At 33.1% G+C, this 17871-nt stretch overlaps 1 protein-coding gene across 1 annotated transcript in view; it reads left to right on the forward strand.

The window, feature by feature from the left end:
• The window catches only part of LOC149792894 (uncharacterized), a 118902-nt gene that overhangs the window by 77282 nt on the left and 23749 nt on the right, over nucleotides 1-17871 (forward strand). Inside the window, exon 5 of the mRNA XM_089966704.1 lies at nucleotides 1306-1366. The gene's annotated coding sequence lies outside the window, so the exon portion shown is untranslated. The remainder of the gene's footprint in view (nucleotides 1-1305; nucleotides 1367-17871) is intronic.

The following is a 17871-nucleotide window of genomic DNA, read 5'->3' on the forward strand; positions in this document are numbered from 1 at the left end:
AGAAACCTGCCCGTATCGCATCAGAGTGGAGAAAAACATTTTCAAGAAGTACCCTTGCAGGTGTCAGCGATTTTTTTGTTGTTGGTGTCACGTGACTACCATATTGACAAGTGCTTTCTGCGTAGTGACGCTGGGTTTCCTGAGATTGCTTCATCATTTACAGATTTTCAGTCATTGTTTACACAATAATTTTTTTCAGAATTTGTTTTTCATTTTTCTTTAAAAATTACGTGATCTTCATTTTTTTTTCGATTTGTTTTCCTACATCAACTCTAGAAATTGTTTGTTATTGGTATCACGTGACTGTAAGACCTCTGATGCCATTGACATGTAGGTTACAAAAGTTGTGTAGTCACGAGACTATGAATACAAAAGGCCAGATCCAGGTCAAATTTCTGCAACGATGTACTTTCGTCTTGTCTGTGAGCGGATTAAAGACAAAACGAATGGTATGATCGCAATTTCTGAGAAAATAAATCATATTCATATCGAGTTCATTCAGGTATATTTCATGAAAGGTCGTTCAAGTTTGCTGGACCGACTAGTAAGCGGCTACCCAATGCCTACACCAAATGGTGTCGGCGAATTCTAGCTTTTCGATAGGGAATGGACTCTGACCCTACAACCCCAAATACAATGTCCAAATATCAAAAATGGGGTGGCAAGCTTCAGAGGAAACTCGAACTAGCATAAACCGTGTTTGTTTCAGTTTATGTTATATTTCAGTTTCACTATCTACATACGAATTATTGCTTTGAGATTACTGCCGATAACTCAGTCTGCTTAACAAAGAATATGCATATGGTGCCAAACGCATTAGTAAACTCAGTTTAATCGAATCCTAAATTGACTAAAAAACAGATCAATAATGTACCTCTTAAATAAGCGGTATCTTTGACAGATATACAGGTAATACTTTACTGATCAACTCTGCAAAAGGAAGTACTCATTAGACAATCTACGCAGGTAATCCTAGCCTTACCATATTTGCACGATTTGCATTCAACACATTCCGTATTTTAATATTTACTTATTCTTTTGTAACTTTTATATATAGGAAGAACTCTAATACGAAAATGTAATTTACGTTTTATGTTTAGCCGTACGAGATTAAACGAGTATCATTAACACATCATATACAAAGAGAAAGCAGAGACAGAAATATAGCGAAGGGTATCTTGTATTTATCGTACAAAGCGTTGCCTTTAAGCGGTTAATTATTGTCATACAATCTGTTATAGTCAATGGTCTATGTTTAAATGGTATAGCTATAGTATATAGACGATCAGCACTTCTATTTTTCAGACAGTCAATGCCATCTTTCAATATGTGCTAGCGATCGGGTTCGGAAGTTACACAGTGCAAGGTAAATACACTTTACTTTCCATGCCGAAACAATACACTGTTGTGATTCTCATAATTTTAAAATCAGTACAAACATATAATTAACCAACCTTTGATCCATAATCATTAGATTTGATACATATTATAAAAGCGTTGTCTTTTCCAAGAGAAACGTGACGTTCCAATTTTTCAGTTCTACCGAGAAATATGTACTGAGGCAAGAGACCAATAATGGCTGAATGTTACATCCTTTGCCTTTTAATCACCCTATAAACAACACCAATTGTACACGGTCCGAATACTATCGAAAATATGATTACATATAATCGACAATACGCAGTACATGCTGTTCCAGAGCACAGACTCACCAGTTCTAAACATGACATTGCGATGGTCCATCTATATCGGTGCTTCGAACTGATGTCGTGTACTATGGGGCTTTTTGTCAGCGATTCTCTGACTGATCTTTACCAGCTGAATATTCTTTCTTGTCATGACAAAAACGTAGTAGGCTATTACGGTGTTATGCTGGTACCCAACAAATTTCGATACACACGGGAGGAAAACCTGAACAAACAGGTCCCTTACTGGTCAGAACAACAGGCTAACCCTGCCTCAAGGGACTCCTCCTGGCATTGTGCAGATTCATGTTTTCTCTCAAGTCGTACCAAGCATGCATTCAGGGGATACAAGTGCACAACCTGAGTCGCGATATCATTTTTTCTGAAGAGGTATGTGACAGTCGTGTTTTCATACTGCGCCAAGATCCAGTTCACATGATCTGCAGCTTAAGTGATTTCTCTTTTTCTCAAAGTATAGTGAAAGCCCACAAGGTCACAGTACCAAAATACTGACCATGAACATTGAGATCATATCTTTTGATGCCTTATTATATTGTGACACTAACTGAGACAGATCTTCAGGGTCTCGTGTAAAGTTTTGCCAATCAAACTATCCGCTGGAAGATTAACGTCTTGACCAAGTAGCAGCTTACTCGGGGTAAATTCGAAAGAAGTATTTGTTACGTATATTTGATTTAATTTATATTCGATTTTATTTAATGGCTTGTTTGAAAGTTTTAACTTTTTATCCAGTAAATATTTTAAAGTAATGTAATTTTGTTTACTGGAATTTGACAGGATCCAGAATTTAGTTTGACCTGACTGTTCTTTCGTAAACACCTAATAATATAACTTTGTCTCTTTATACTGACCTAGTTCCTGACCTTGATTCAAAATTACTAACAGTTGGTGTAAACAAATTCTTTTTTATTCATTCTTAATGTGTTATTTAAAGAGTGAATTCGATGCTGTACTTGAGTAAATGGTGTAAAGTTTCTAACTTGTTCTCGAAAATGATCGTGTGATCCTCATTCGGGCATCTATTTTGCGCAACGCAATACATAGGTTTAATACCGATATTTTAAGAAATAATCCGAGTTGGACTTTTAAATATGTACATATCAAGATTTTTTTTCTGATGTGACCAGTTAGATTTATATTTTAAATTTTCTGCATAATATTTGGATTCTAAGAGATTATTTATTTTCCCTGGAGAATATTTAAGTGCTCATAAAAAATTCTTGGACAAAGACATTTATTCAAATTTTATTCGGAAGTCAATCACCGAATATTATTTTCCGTGGTACAACAAAGAACTGTAGACATAAGTGTTACACTGTCTATAGCATATGTCATCGCCTCCCATTTTGAATTTTTCGTCGGGACTCAAAATTCATTGAAACATAATATTACTAGGACTTCTAATTTTCAATTCTTCGATTATTCTTGGATTTTTTCCTGAGTTGAACCGTAAGTCTTTTCCTCGTTTGTATATTGTTTTTCTAGGGAAAAAATCATTTGTTAAATTTTACAAAGCTTGTTGTCTTCAGTCTTTTCTTGTTGCGTTTAGTAAGAGCCAGAATAAATAGGAATTGTATTTGCTTGCTCGTATAAGGAAGATACTGGTCCCAGGTTCTGATTCATCTGCAATGTATGTCGCTAGCGTCTGGAAGGTAGTTCATCGTTCCAGAATCACATTGTATTACAGACGATAGCGAGACGTTTCCATCTCCATAATTCCTAACATCAAATAACGTTCTTGAAATATAGCACTTTAAAAATGTCAGCCTAAATCACACATCACCATCAGAGGCATGCGAAATCAACAAATAAAATTGTCAATAAGCAAAGACACCGCCCGAATCCACTCGATTAAATAATCACCACTCTCACGAATGCATACATTTCCCATCTCCGTCTTTTGTACGCAGTTATACAATACCAAGAGCCACTAGAAGGTATGCCCCCGGAAGTTTCTTTTGTAGCTTCCGATTGTGGTTAATGCGCTGTGCGAAAACTAAACATGCTTTCCAATAACATCCCTCATACCAGGCCATTTGCACATTCCTACCAGCATCTCCTTGGCCATTCCCAGTAAGTGTATTCTCCCCATTTGGCCTTGGTTTCACCGCGGTCTCCAGAGAAGTTCTGCTGAGCCTCAATCCAGTCGATCACCCGACGTAAAGGCTTTGTCTTGTCTCAGCTCTCAGAAACATGCGCCGCTGCCCAGCCATATAACAGAGAACTACACAACACATTTGCAACCTTTTGCAGGGTAAGTGGCTTAACTCATCGGCACAGTTATTTCGAGTCTCAGAGCGTTGCTCTATCAAATAATGATAAATGTTTCAACCAACGAGCCAATTGCACGCTTTCTACCCGATTTGTTTTGCGTAGCCAGTCCGTAGTCAGAATTACTTCCGTTATGATAGTTCTTGAAATACCGGATACAATGTGCCACAAACCACAACTCTCGACGAGTGAAACAATACTTGCGTTCCGTTTTGTCCAGGCACCGACTAATGTAAGCTATAACCCTTTTCCGTCAATATTCTGGGAACGTATTGCACCTATTGTTCAGTACTCGCATTTGTATTTACTCGGAAGATTAAATTGAAGTCGGGTAAAGGTAACACTGGATCGGAACCATGTGCTTCACGTAACTCTTCGAATGTCAAAGGTTTTCATCGTCATTAGCAGAAATTGTGCTAAATTCGTTAAACTGGGTGACAAATTGATCGTGAATCACATGAGCAACTCAGCAATTTGACTGCACTCGAATACTTCATGGAACATTATGCTTCTAATACTGTTGAGCACGTGCCATCATTCATAAGTAGCGTCATCAATAACTCAGAAGTCAGATATGTAGTCTGTACATGATTAATAATTGCAGGTAGAGGCGATTTAATTTGAGATGAGATAATTATACCATGTACACCATGCCAAACATGGGGTCCTATATCTATCCCATATACAATAAACAAAATATGAGGCACTATACATATGCCATATACATTATACCGAATGTGGGGTACGATATTTTTGCCATATACGCTATACCAAAAATGGGATACGATACATATGCCATCTACAGTATACAAGATTTGGGGTACGATATATATGTCATATACACTATATCAAGTTTGCGGTACGACATCTATACTGTCTACAGTATACCTGGTTTGGGGTATTATGTATATGTCATATACACTATACCGAATTTGTGTAAGATATCTATGTCATCTACAGTATTCCAAAATTGCGGTACAATATCTATGCCGTCTTCAGTATACCAAATTTGGGGTATTATATCTATGTCATTTACACTATGCCAATTTTGGTGTAAGATGTTTTTGTCATATATATAATACCAGTTTGCTTTACGAATTCTATGCCATCTACAGTATACCAAATTTGCGGTATGATATATATATATATATATATATATATATATATATTATATATATATATATATATATATATATATATATATATATATACCATCTTCAGTATACCAAATTGGGGTATGATATCTATCTGATAGAATACTAAGTTGTTTATACGTGATTGTGCGATCGAGCGAAGCGAATGACAGCGAACCTGAAAAGATCATCACAGTTGTAATAAAAGACAAGAAAAACAAAATAATATAAATGCATAATACGTATGAAAAATATTTGCTGTTAAACAAAATTATAATAGAATTTTAATCAAAATGTATTATACAAACCAATGTCGATCTACTTAAAAGTCAAGGTAGTTCGAAGTAGTATTTAATAATGTATACTTCAATATTCTTTAATGTCATTATCTATACGTAGGATCAGAATTTATTTGTCAAAGGAATACTCGTGGTGCGGTTTTCTTATTGTACGTTGATGATAAAATTATACAGATGTATATTACTTTTTGTGTATATTAAACGTTATGTTTGTTACATTTTCATATGAGAGTAATACCTCTTGAAGACTTAGATTGTCCATAGTCGCATAGCTTTATGTCATTACATTTTCATATGATAGAAATACCTCTTCAAGACTTAGATTGTCCGCAGTCGACCAGCGTTATGTCATTACATTTTAATATGATAGAAATACCTCTTCAAGACTTAGATTGTCCGCAGTCGTCCAGCGTTATGTCATTCCATTTTCATATGATAGAAATACCTCTTCAAGACTTAGATTGTCCACAGTCGTCCAGCGTTATGTCATTACATTTTCATATGATATAAATACCTCTTCAAGACTTAAATTGTCAGCAGTCGTCCAGCGTTATGTCATTCATATGATAGAAATACCTCTTCAAGACTTAGATTGGCCGCAGTCGTCCAGCGTTATGTCATTACATTTTCATATGATAGAAATACCTCTTCAAGACGTAGATTGTCCGCAGTCGTCCAGAGTTATGTCATTACATTTTCAGATGATAGAAATACCTCTTCAAGACTTAGTTTATCCAGTCGTCCAGCGTTATGTCATTACATTTTCATATGATAGAAATACCTCTTCAAGACTTAGATTATCCAGTTGTCCAGCGTTATGTCATTACATTTTCATATGATACAAATACCTCTTCAAGACTTAGATTGTCCACAGTCGTCCAGCGATATGTCATTAAATTTTCATATGATAGAAATACCTCTTCAAGACTTAGATTGTCCGCAGTCGTCCAGCGTTATGTCATTACAATTTCATATGATACAAATACCTCTTCAAGACTTAGATTATCCAGTCGTCCAGCGTTATGTCATTACATTTTCATATGACAGAAATACCTCTTCAAGACGTAGATTGTCAGCAGTCGTCCAGCGTTATGTCATTACATTTTCATATGACAGAAATACCTCTTCAAGACTTAGATTATCCAGTCGTCCAGCGTTATGTCATTACATTTTCATATGATAGAAATACCTCTTCAAGACTTAGATTATCCAGTCGTCCAGCGTTATGTCATTAAATTTTCATATGATAGAAATACCTCTTCAAGACTTAGATTGTCCGCAGTCGTCCAGCGTTATGTCTTTACATTTTCATTTGATAGAAATACCTCTTCAAGACATAGATTGTCCACAGTCGTCCAGCGTTATGTCATTACATTTTCATATGATAGAAATACCTCTTCAAGACATAGACTGTCCGCAGTCGTCTAGCGTTATGTCATTACATTTTCATATGATAGAAATACCTCTTCAAGACATAGACTATCCGCAGTCGTCCAGCGTTTTGTCATTACATTTTCATATGATAGAAATACCTCTTCAAGACTTAGATTGTCCGCAGGCGTCCAGCGTTATGTCATTACATTTTCATTTGATAGAAATACCTCTTCAAGACATAGATTGTCCGCAGTCGACCAGCGTTATGTCATTACATTTTCATATGACAGAAATACCTCTTCAAGACATAGACTGTCCGCAGTCGTCTAGCGTTATGTCATTACATTTTCATATGATAGAAATACCTCTTCAAGACATAGACTGTCCGCAGTCGTCCAGCGTTATGTCATTACATTTTCATATGATAGAAATACCTCTTCAAGACTTAGATTGTCCACAGTCGTCCAGCGTTATGTCATTACATTTTCATATGATAGAAATACCTCTTGAAGACTTAGATTGTCCGCAGTCGTCCAGTAATGAGTATCAGCAAAGCGTGAAGTACACGTGCGTGTTCTATATTGTTGGTTTGTTTTAAAAAGAGATATCATAAAACTCAATATGCTTTTAGTTTTATAATGTTGTTTTGATACATGTTGTGATATAGTTACGTATGTACCCTGTATGTGAATATGATGATGAAATGATGCATTGAATTGACGGAAAGATTTATAGATGTTTGTGCATATATATATATATATATATATATATATATATATATATATATATATATATATATATATATATATACCACACATAACAAAAATAACATGGCATTTATAATACGAATAAATAAACATTATTTCAATTGCAGGCCTATAGATCAATGATGAGTTTCTACTCATTCATTAATCATAAATGACATATGAAAATAATGATATAAAGTATTAATAGTGCCTGTTTTCTAAATGAAATTAAAACTGTACGCAATTTCATCGGAGTTCACTCTTTTTTATATTCCCCTCTCGTGTGTAAGGGACACAATCAGCAAAAATCTGGAGTGAGAGAGAAAAACGTATTGCGCTTAGACGAAAACATTAAAGCTGAATTACACCAAATAACTTAACAGTAATCTGGTTCGTCATAACGGTATGATTACGCTTTCCTTGGGATTTATCTACAGTGTTCATGATATCAATTGTACATAGTTGCATATTAAATGTGTAGGTTACGAGGCATACATTATGTAGCGTGTTGACTGCTTTGTTGTATTTTTTTTTTAAACCTATTATAATGTACTAAAAATCGATTAATGATTATTTAATATAAAAATGAACAAATGGTCGCCGCTCTCTCTCTCTCTCTCTCTCTCTCTGCCTCTCTCTCTCTCTCTCTCTCTCTCTCTCTCTCTCTCTCTTATCTAGCTAGATACGGGAGAAAATTCCTGAAAATACGAGCGTTGGGGATTTTCGCTTGTGTCATACGAAGATGTCTTTGGACCTTTGAATAACGGTAAAGTTTAGTCAAACTGTCCAAAGGAGAGAGAGAGAGAGAGAGAGAATTGTACAGTCTTTAGAAAGGTAAACTAAGGCAGAATAGTGACTTAGATGAACTGTCAATATATTAAAATATTTTAATTACCTTTTGTTGGTTCGTCATTTAGCTTACTTTCTATACCACGCTAATTTTCATAAGTCAGTGCGTGAATACCTGACAGATTAGGTTCAGTATCCAATAAACTAGCCGTGTTTGTAGCGCACTACTTTCTTCCTAAAAAGCATATTTCATGTTTAGATCATGAATGTGTCTTATAATGATTTAAAAATGTGACTAAGAATAGAAACTCAGAAAGAAAAAAATCAACTTATCAATTTGTATATGTGATTGTGAACAACAAGAAAAATCGTAGAACTACATTTTGTAGCGGACACACTCTAAGCGCTTTACAACATTAGACAACACCTATAAGATAAACGACATTTAATGACATGACTACAAAAACTAACACCATGAAATTAGAAAACATTAAAAAAAAAGATGCTGAGAATATTTAAGGTAGGAAACATTATTAGATCTTTAAGTTTGTTCTTGCAGTCGAAATCAGTAGGTTTTGAGAGAACTCTTGAATGGGATCACTGTGTCTTTGTGTCTAAGTTCAGTGGGCAATTCATTCCACGTTGCTGTGCTCTGGTATGCAAAAGAACGCTGTCCATATGACTTTGTTTTCATAGTGATAATAATGAGCATAAGATTGTCAGAAGAGGAGCGTCAGTATCTTCGTGGTGTGTACACATGGGTGAGGTCCGATAGGTATGTTGGACTAGAGTCCGTAAGTGAAACATAGCACAGAGAACACATTTTGTTTTTGATTCTGTATCCAATGGATAGCCAGTGTAGGGTACAGAGCAGGGGGGAGGTGTGCTCTGATCGTGGTACTCTAAGTAGAATCCGAACAGCCGTGTTTTGAACTTTTTGAAGTTTTTGGAGTAGATATTGAGATGAACCAGACAGAATTGAGTTACAATAGTCCAGTCTTGAAAGTACTAATGAACACACAAGTGTTTTAGTGGCATCAACTGAAAGATATTTGCGAATAGAGATAATGCATCTCAGCTCAAGATATGCAGCCTTGCATATATGTTCATGACATGTTGGTGCTATGTGAGAGTACTGTCCAGAGTAACACCTAGGTTTCGTACTGATTGTGTGAATTTAATGTTGATGTTGCTGATATTTATTGTTTGAGGTAAACGATGTGAATGAGAAAGTCTTTATGTTGTAATCAGACTGGTCTCTATTTTATCATCATTCATCTGCAGCTTGTTACATGTCATCCATGATTTTACATCAGAAATGCACCTCTCTACACATTGAATGGTAGCATCAACTTCAGTTGGGTGGCTAGATTTGTATATTTGGGTGTCATCAGCCTACAATTGGTGAGACACTGGATGATGATCTATGACACTTCGGAGCGGATGAGTGTATAGAATGACGAGAACAGGTTCACAAACAGACCCCCGTGGAACACCACAACATAGATCAACTGGGCTGGAGTGAATACCATTTGCAGACACCATTTGTGGCCTGTTGACCAAGTAGGACTTGAACCATAGCAAGGCTGTATCATGAATGCCAAATACATGATGGAGACTGTGAAGTAATATATCATGGTATTTTGCGTCAAATGCTGCAGACAAATCAAGGAGGATGAGGACTTTCCGCTATCCAAAGCAGAGAGAATGTCATTAACTACTTTTAGAAGAGTACTTTCAGTACTGTGACAAGGGCGATATGCAGACTATACATTACTAAAAAGAATGTTTGAATTCAGATGACATACAAGCTGCGATAGAACAACCTTTTCTAAGCGTTTTGATATGAATGGGAGATTAGAAACTGTTTGGTAGTTCTTTAAATCGTTATGGTTTATTGTTGGTTTGTTCAGCAGAGGCTTTACAGTGTCAGTTTTGAAAAATAATGGAAATTCCCCTGATGAGAGAGAGGTATTAATAACATCAGTAAAGATCTACCTTGTCCCAAATTCGATAACAATGCGTGGCTCCGTCTTTTTGTCTTTGTATTACTATCTTTTTCCCAGTATTCATATATATGCTAAACCTTGTGATTGATGACGCTAAAGATCTACAATTGTACATACGCACATTAGAACTTTTGGTAGGAAACTCCTTATTAGTAAACAGGTTATCTCTGTAAGCTACAATGACTCATCATATTTTCCAATGCATACTGATATCACAGCTATAAAGGCACACATTGTCTTATTGATATACGAATGTCAGTTTTATTTAACTTGATATATATATATATATATATATATATATATATATATATATATATATATATATATATATACACATGCGTGTGTGTGTATGTGTTCATATCTTGTGTTATTAAGCTAATGATCTACAATTTTACAGACAAGCTTTCATGTCCGTACATCCTTTCAATTTCAGGTAGTGTTAAGTTGTCATCACATATCCTTTATCACTTTGTCACGAATGTCTAATGTTTCTACCAGTAGTATCTGTTGTACATCAAGGAAACGAAGAATAATCATTAACAGACGTATTGTCAGATATGTGTTCTGGAATTTCTATTTTTAGCACCACTGTGTTGCAGAATGTCCTGTTCGTTTTGCAGAGAATAAACAAATAGAATCTGCTTCATGAAAAAACGAAATCAGTGTGGTACTTAGGTTGGGCGAACTTCATCGATTGTGTATATATCAACAATTTTAGCCAGGTCAAGGTCACTTCAATGATGGTCAGCTCTTAGCTGGCTTATAGACATTGTTAATGTACAGTCATACGAATGTTATAATAGATACAAGAACTGCAAGTTAAGTTAGGCCTTCGCAAATATATTTTTTTATCGTTATCATTGACACTAGTTATACGAATTTCGGCATCCTATTTCCCTCATTAGATACGTGTGTATCGAACAGTTTTATTTTATAGATTGAATGGCGCATACAAGATTATACCTGCATTTGTTTCCATCTACTTGTCATGTTTTCTACCTTTTCCCAAATTCGATAACGATGCATGGCTTCGTCTTTTTGTGCTTATATTAATATTTTGTTCGCATTATTCATATATCCGCTAAACCTTGTGATTGATGAATTTCCATTAGAGATCTTCTAAATGTTTAAGATTTGTGAACACGTTTTTACCATAAACATGTATGTTCTGTTTATATTGTTCGTGGAAATGCGACTTCTTTCTTGTTTCAATCAATGTGAGAAATAGCCATACATGTGCTTGACAAAGTCATTTGTGTAGATAAATAATTAGCCTGGATTCCTTCCTTTATCTCAGAAGGGATGTTCCCAAAATGAAATATAGGCTCATCTAGGCATATGTAACCAGTATTGAAACAAGACAAATATGCTTTAGAATATTTTTTTTTCGAAATCATTAATTTTATTATTTCTAAGAACATAACACATTCATTCGAACGTATTGTGTCTCGTTACTTTATTTTTCGTCTATTTCAATATCTGATATTTTAGTAATATTTGAAAATCCGCTGTATTGAGCTATGAGTAATTCGTAGACAAAAAGGCAAAAAGCATTTCAAATATAGTTTATCCATCCGTACAGTTAGAACTGTGAAACATGCTTGCTTCTATTTAGAGCATGCGCACTTAATGATTATGAAATCTAACCTGCAATATGCTATATTTAAAAAAAAATAATACAGGACCTTAAACATTTACATGCTTTATATTTTTCTTAAGATTTGCGTTTCGATATTCAGCTGATTGTAATTATCTTACACGTTATCAATGGAATATAATATTCCTATCTTTACATTGAACATTATCAATGGAATATAGTATTCCTATCTTTACATTGAACATTATCAATGGAATTCAGTATTCCTATCTTTACATTGAACATTATCAATGGAATATAGTATTCCTATCTTTACATTGAACATTATCAATGGAATATAGTATTCCTATCTTTACATTGAACATTATCAATGGAATATAGTATTCCTATCTTTACATTGAGCAATGTCAATGGAATATAGTATTCCTATCTTTATATTGAGCATTATCAATGGAATATAGTATTCCTATCTTTACATTGAACATTATCAATGGAATATAATATTCCTATCTTTACATTGAACATTATCAATGGAATTCAGTATTCCTATCTTTACATTGAGCATTGTCAATGGAATATAGTGTTCCTATCTTTATATTGAACATTATCAATGGAATTCAGTATTCCTATCTTTACATTGAACATTATCAATGGAATATAGTATTCCTATCTTTACACTGAACATTATCAATGGAATATAGTATTCCTATCTTTACATTGAACATTATCAATGGAATATAGTATTCCTATCTTTACATTGAACATTATCAATGGAATATAATATTCCTATCTTTACATTGAACATTATCAATGGAATTCAGTATTCCTATCTTTACATTGAACATTATCAATGGAATTCAGTATTCCTATCTTTACATTGAACATTATCAATGGAATATAGTATTCCTATCTTTACATTGAACATTATCAATGGAATATAGTATTCCTATCTTTACATTGAGCATTGTCAATGAAATATAGTATTCCTATCTTTATATTGAACATTATCAATGGAATTCAGTATTCCTATCTTTACATTGAACATTATCAATGGAATATAGTATTCCTATCTTTACACTGAACATTATCAATGGAATATAGTATTCCTATCTTTACAATGAACATTATCAATGGAATATAGTATTCCTATCTTTATATTGAACATTATCAATGGAATTCAGTATTCCTATCTTTACATTGAACATTATCAATGGAATTCAGTATTCCTATCTTTACATTGAACATTATCAATGGAATTGAGTATTCCTATCTTTACATTGAACATTATCAATGGAATATAGTATTCCTATCTTTACATTGAGCATTGTCAATGAAATATAGTATTCCTATCTTTATATTGAACATTATCAATGGAATTTAGTATTCCTATCTTTACATTGAACATTATCAATGGAATATAGTATTCCTATCTTTACATTGAACATTATCAATGGAATTCAGTATTCCTATCTTTACATTGAACATTATCAATGGAATATAGTATTCCTATCTTTACATTGAACATTATCAATGGAATTCAGTATTCCTATCTTTCCATTGAACATTATCAATGGAATATAGTATTCCTATCTTTACATTGAACATTATCAATGGAATTCAGTATTCCTATCTTTGCATTGAGCATTGTCAATAGAATATAGTATTCCTATCTTTATATTGAACATTATCAATGGAATATAGTATTCCTATCTTTACATTGAACATTATCAATGGAATTCAGTATTCCTAACTTTGCATTGAGCATTGTCAATGGAATATAGTATTCCTATCTTTATATTGAACATTATCATTGGAATATAGTATTCTTATCTTTGCATTGAGCATTATCAATGGAATTCAGTATTCCTATCTTTGCATTGAGCATTGTCAATAGAATATAGTATTCCTATCTTTATATTGAACATTATCAATGGAATATAGTATTCCTATCTTTACATTGAACATTATCAATGGAATTCAGTATTCCTATCTTTACATTGAACATTATCAATGGAATATAGTATTCCTATCTTTACATTGAACATTATCAATGGAATATAGTATTCCTATCTTTACATTGAACATTATCAATGGAATATAGTATTCCTATCTTTACATTGAGCATTGTCAATGGAATATAGTATTCCTATCTTTATATTGAGCATTATCAATGGAATATAGTATTCCTATCTTTACATTGAACATTATCAATGGAATATAATATTCCTATCTTTACATTGAACATTATCAATGGAATTCAGTATTCCTATCTTTACATTGAGCATTGTCAATGGAATATAGTGTTCCTATCTTTATATTGAACATTATCAATGGAATATAATATTCCTATCTTTACATTGAACATTATCAATGGAATTCAGTATTCCTATCTTTGCATTGAGCATTGTCAATAGAATATAGTATTCCTATCTTTATATTGAACATTATCAATGGAATATAGTATTCCTATCTTTACATTGAACATTATCAATGGAATTCAGTATTCCTAACTTTGCATTGAGCATTGTCAATGGAATATAGTATTCCTATCTTTATATTGAACATTATCAATGGAATATAGTATTCTTATCTTTGCATTGAGCATTATCAATGGAATTCAGTATTCCTATCTTTGCATTGAGCATTGTCAATAGAATATAGTATTCCTATCTTTATATTGAACATTATCAATGGAATATAGTATTCCTATCTTTACATTGAACATTATCAATGGAATTCAGTATTCCTATCTTTACATTGAACATTATCAATGGAATATAGTATTCCTATCTTTACATTGAACATTATCAATGGAATATAGTATTCCTATCTTTACATTGAACATTATCAATGGAATATAGTATTCCTATCTTTACATTGAGCATTGTCAATGGAATATAGTATTCCTATCTTTATATTGAGCATTGTCAATGGAATATAGTATTCCTATCTTTACATTGAACATTATCAATGGAATATAATATTCCTATCTTTACATTGAACATTATCAATGGAATTCAGTATTCCTATCTTTACATTGAGCATTGTCAATGGAATATAGTGTTCCTATCTTTATATTGAACATTATCAATGGAATTCAGTATTCCTATCTTTACATTGAACATTATCAATGGAATATAGTATTCCTATCTTTACACTGAACATTATCAATGGAATATAGTATTCCTATCTTTACATTGAACATTATCAATGGAATATAGTATTCCTATCTTTACATTGAACATTATCAATGGAATATAATATTCCTATCTTTACATTGAACATTATCAATGGAATTCAGTATTCCTATCTTTACATTGAACATTATCAATGGAATTCAGTATTCCTATCTTTACATTGAACATTATCAATGGAATATAGTATTCCTATCTTTACATTGAACATTATCAATGGAATATAGTATTCCTATCTTTACATTGAGCATTGTCAATGAAATATAGTATTCCTATCTTTATATTGAACATTATCAATGGAATTCAGTATTCCTATCTTTACATTGAACATTATCAATGGAATATAGTATTCCTATCTTTACACTGAACATTATCAATGGAATATAGTATTCCTATCTTTACAATGAACATTATCAATGGAATATAGTATTCCTATCTTTATATTGAACATTATCAATGGAATTCCGTATTCCTATCTTTACATTGAACATTATCAATGGAATTCAGTATTCCTATCTTTACATTGAACATTATCAATGGAATTGAGTATTCCTATCTTTACATTGAACATTATCAATGGAATATAGTATTCCTATCTTTACATTGAGCATTGTCAATGAAATATAGTATTCCTATCTTTATATTGAACATTATCAATGGAATTTAGTATTCCTATCTTTACATTGAACATTATCAATGGAATATAGTATTCCTATCTTTACATTGAACATTATCAATGGAATTCAGTATTCCTATCTTTACATTGAACATTATCAATGGAATATAGTATTCCTATCTTTACATTGAACATTATCAATGGAATTCAGTATTCCTATCTTTCCATTGAACATTATCAATGGAATATAGTATTCCTATCTTTACATTGAACATTATCAATGGAATTCAGTATTCCTATCTTTGCATTGAGCATTGTCAATAGAATATAGTATTCCTATCTTTATATTGAACATTATCAATGGAATATAGTATTCCTATCTTTACATTGAACATTATCAATGGAATTCAGTATTCCTAACTTTGCATTGAGCATTGTCAATGGAATATAGTATTCCTATCTTTATATTGAACATTATCAATGGAATATAGTATTCTTATCTTTGCATTGAGCATTATCAATGGAATTCAGTATTCCTATCTTTGCATTGAGCATTGTCAATAGAATATAGTATTCCTATCTTTATATTGAACATTATCAATGGAATATAGTATTCCTATCTTTACATTGAACATTATCAATGGAATTCAGTATTCCTATCTTTACATTGAACGTTATCAATGGAATTGAGTATTCCTATCTTTACATTGAACATTATCAATGGAATTCAGTATTCCTATCTTTACATTGAACATTATCAATGGAATTCAGTATTCCTATCTTTACATTGAACATTATCAATGGAATATAGTATTCCTATCTTTACATTGAACATTATCAATGGAATTCAGTATTCCTAACTTTGCATTGAGCATTGTCAATGGAATATAGTATTCCTATCTTTATATTGAACATTATCAATGGAATATAGTATTCTTATCTTTGCATTGAGCATTATCAATGGAATATAGTATTCCTATCTTTACATTGAACATTATCAATGGAATTCAGTATTCCTATCTTTACATTGAACATTATCAATGGAATTCAGTATTCCTATCTTTGCATTGAGCATTATCAATGGAATATAGTATTCCTATCTTTACATTGAACATTATCAATGGAATTCAGTATTCCTATCTTTGCATTGAGCATTATCAATGGAATATAGTATTCCTATCTTTACATTGAACATTATCAATGGAATATAGTATTCCTATCTTTACATTGAACATTATCAATGGAATATAGTATTCCTATCTTTACATTGAACATTATCAATGGAATTTAGTATTCCAATCTTTACATTGAACATTATCAGTGTAATTTAGTATTCCTATAGTATTTAGTATTTCTTGGCATTCGTCCGTCTACGGGAGACGATGGTGTAGCTCCAAAGTAAGCTTTTGTTTATCCTTCTTTCTAGCTCTCTTTTCAGCTTGTTTTATTTTTCTCTCTTCCTCTGCGTTTTGAACTCCCTGCCTGATAGCTAGACGCCAGCTGGAACGGTTGTTTGCACAGCTCTTCCAGTCGTTGACATTGATGTTTGCCGTCTTCATATCCTTCTTGCAAACATCTTTGTAGCGCAGATGTGGTCGTCCAGTTGGTCGTGCACCTTCTGCTAGCTCTCCATATAACGGGTCCTTGGGAATGCGACCTGGGTCCATTCTCTTGACTTGGCCAAGCCAGCGAAGGCGCCTCTTGCTGAGAATGGAGAACATGCTGTTCATGGTAGCGTTCTAGAACCTTTGTGTTGGGTACTTTGTCCTGCCACTGGATGTGCAGAATGCGCCGCAGACATCTCAAGTGGAAGCTGTAGAGTTTCCTCTCATGTCTTGCATAGGTCTTTACATTGAACATAAACACACGTAAGCAAAAACTATACAGCATCATATTCAAGCAAACTTGTTTGAAAAGACGAACTATCAGAGTAAGCTTTAATTTTCATAATTTGATCTATGAAATAAGATAGACGTTACTTATATCTCAAAACAGGCATCAATGTGATACGTACCTGCAAAATGTGCGCTCTTCTTGGCGTGGTGTTGTTTCTGTTTGGACATATTTAGCATGAATACATCACAAACAACATCAGACAATGTCGCGATGATACGAGATTACATGTAACTATGCATAT

This window comes from Sinohyriopsis cumingii, chromosome 8 (genome assembly GCF_028554795.1).
Source record: "Sinohyriopsis cumingii isolate HCF-2022 chromosome 8, ASM2855479v2, whole genome shotgun sequence".
NCBI lineage: Eukaryota > Metazoa > Mollusca > Bivalvia > Unionida > Unionidae > Sinohyriopsis > Sinohyriopsis cumingii.